Source organism: Corythoichthys intestinalis, chromosome 8 (assembly GCF_030265065.1).
Source record: "Corythoichthys intestinalis isolate RoL2023-P3 chromosome 8, ASM3026506v1, whole genome shotgun sequence".
Classification (NCBI taxonomy): domain Eukaryota; kingdom Metazoa; phylum Chordata; class Actinopteri; order Syngnathiformes; family Syngnathidae; genus Corythoichthys; species Corythoichthys intestinalis.
This window is the reverse complement of record NC_080402.1, coordinates 49337035-49339446: the sequence shown is the minus strand read 5'-3', so window position 1 is coordinate 49339446 and position 2412 is coordinate 49337035.

The window sequence follows — 2412 nt, the reverse complement described above, 5'->3', positions numbered from 1 at the left end:
TGCTTCATGTAATCTTTTACGTCATTGAAACTACAACTAGAGAATCTAATGCGTGTACAAATTTTATATGACTGCTAAAATGAAGGCCGGTTTAAAAATGTGCAAGTAGTGTGAATGCTAAGGAAGGGCGTAGGTCTGCATAGGGACGGTCGCGACATAACACCTGCAACTTTTCAGGATGCTCAAATAATCCTCAACAACTTTTAAGCACCTTAATTGCATTATATGAGTTCATTTATACAGTCCATGACAAAAGTTGTCGCTTACCCATTTTGTAGAAACAATTGCGAATAACCTGACTTTTAATTATTCAATTGGTTTCGGAAATGGCTCATATGAAAGCTAAGACCCTCCCAAATGATGTTGAATGTACAAAAATATCCATACCTAGCTCTCTCAGGGTGCAGACAATTGAAAAACCTTGTAGCATTTGCCAAGGCCCACAGCCTGTTAAAAGGATGGACGCTGGAAAAGTGGCAAAAGGTGGATTTTTCAAATGATTCTTCCATTTAATTACACCACAGTCGCTGCAAATTTTGCAGGAAACCTACTGGAGCCTGCATGGATCCGAGATTCACTCAGAAAACAGTGAAGTTTGGTGGTGGCAAAATCATGCTCTGGAGTTACATCCAGTATGGGGGTGTGCGAGAGATCTGCAGGGTGGAAGGCAACATAAATAGTCTGAAACATCAACAAATCTTAGCTGCCTCTTACATTCCTAACCATAAAAAGGGACAAATTCTGCAGCAGGATGGTGCTCCATCGCATACTTCAATCTCTACCTTAAAGTTCCTCAAGGCAAACAAGATCAAGATCCTCCAGGACTGGCCAGCCCAGTCACCAGACATGAACATCATTGAGCATGTCTGGGGTAGGATGAAAGAGGAAGCATGGAAGACGAAACCCAAGGAGGTTGATGAACTCTGGGAGGCATGCGAGATTTATAGGTAATTTAGATTGCCTTCCCATATGTTGCAAGGATAGAATTGACCCTACCATTGAGTCAGCCAACTTCCTGGCTTTAGGAAACACTAAAATATAAAAAATGATAAAATCACTCTATTAAATGCTGAAACCTAACTACATCAATTTGATAAGCTCGTTAGCAGTTAAATAGAAGGGATCACGTTTTGGTGTGCCGTTGCACCAAGTGAATGATAGTTGTCAATTGAAACCATGGAGAGGATTAAATAATTTCTTAAAGAGCAAATTCAAAATCAAGTGCAATTTTTACTGGTTTAAACTTGATTGTGTATTTTAAAGCAATACTAGCTAACTTTACAAACTTTAATAAATATTTTCATAACATTTGTGATACATTTGTCGACTGACAACTAGTTGAATGACACCTCTTTTATATCTCAAAGGGGGTCTGTATCGCTTTCGCCGGCACTTATTGACTTTGAGGAGGGTGGCAGGAACAAGAAAACTACAAATGTGCTGACTGCTTTACGGCACACATCATTTCCCCCATTCCGCATTCATTATAAAGACGAAAGTCGATGCTAACGCTTCCGCGCATGTACTGCAAAGATGGCAGAGCAACATCAAAGACAAAAAGTTTTGTCTGTGAAGGGGAAAAAAAGGCTAACAGGATATACAGAATAAACATTGGCCCAGCTTTCACTCGCTGGCGTGATGTCCCCACCCCGCTGACGAGTTTGGGTGGGGGGACAGCGGCGTCATAATTATGACACTTTCATGGGCATTAATGAATGCTTATGACAGATGTCATTAAGTGTTATTTGGCAAATTATGTCACAAACTCCATTTACATCCAGCTAGGATCCGTTTCTTCCACTTAAAAAGCGAGATAATTTGTTGGATGACACAAAATGATATCTGTCAAAAGAATTGATTAATCCTCATGGTAGTGTCATGTCATAATTATGATGGTCTTATGATAGTCTTATGGTGCCACTGTCAATTAGTGTTACCAAATACCATAACTAGCAACTAAACTACTGGAAGTCACCGAAAAATTAGCACAGAACATGAATTTTGATTGTTATTTACATCTGGAGTGCTGCAATGCAATCTAGGAGGCATGTTGGACAACAACAGTGCTGACTGCAAGTGGCAGCAGAGGTTGACTGTCTCCCCCAAGGGAGCAGGGATGACCAAATGAAGCTTCTTGAACCCATGAAACTTTGCAGCCAATTGGTTCAAAGCTTCATCTTGGTTCTTTTGGTTCTACAAAAGGCTTATGAAGCCACTGTCAAATAAAGTGCTACTGGTTAATATCTTTTGGTATAAATATCCCATAATACAGTGAGGGCAGCTGCGGCTTATAGTCCAGTGCGGCTTATCTATGAACAAATGCCATTTTCGTGTCAAATTTGGTGGGTGGCGGCTTATAGTCAGGTGCGCCTTATAGACCCTACCCACCGACGTCACAAAACCACGTGCTCG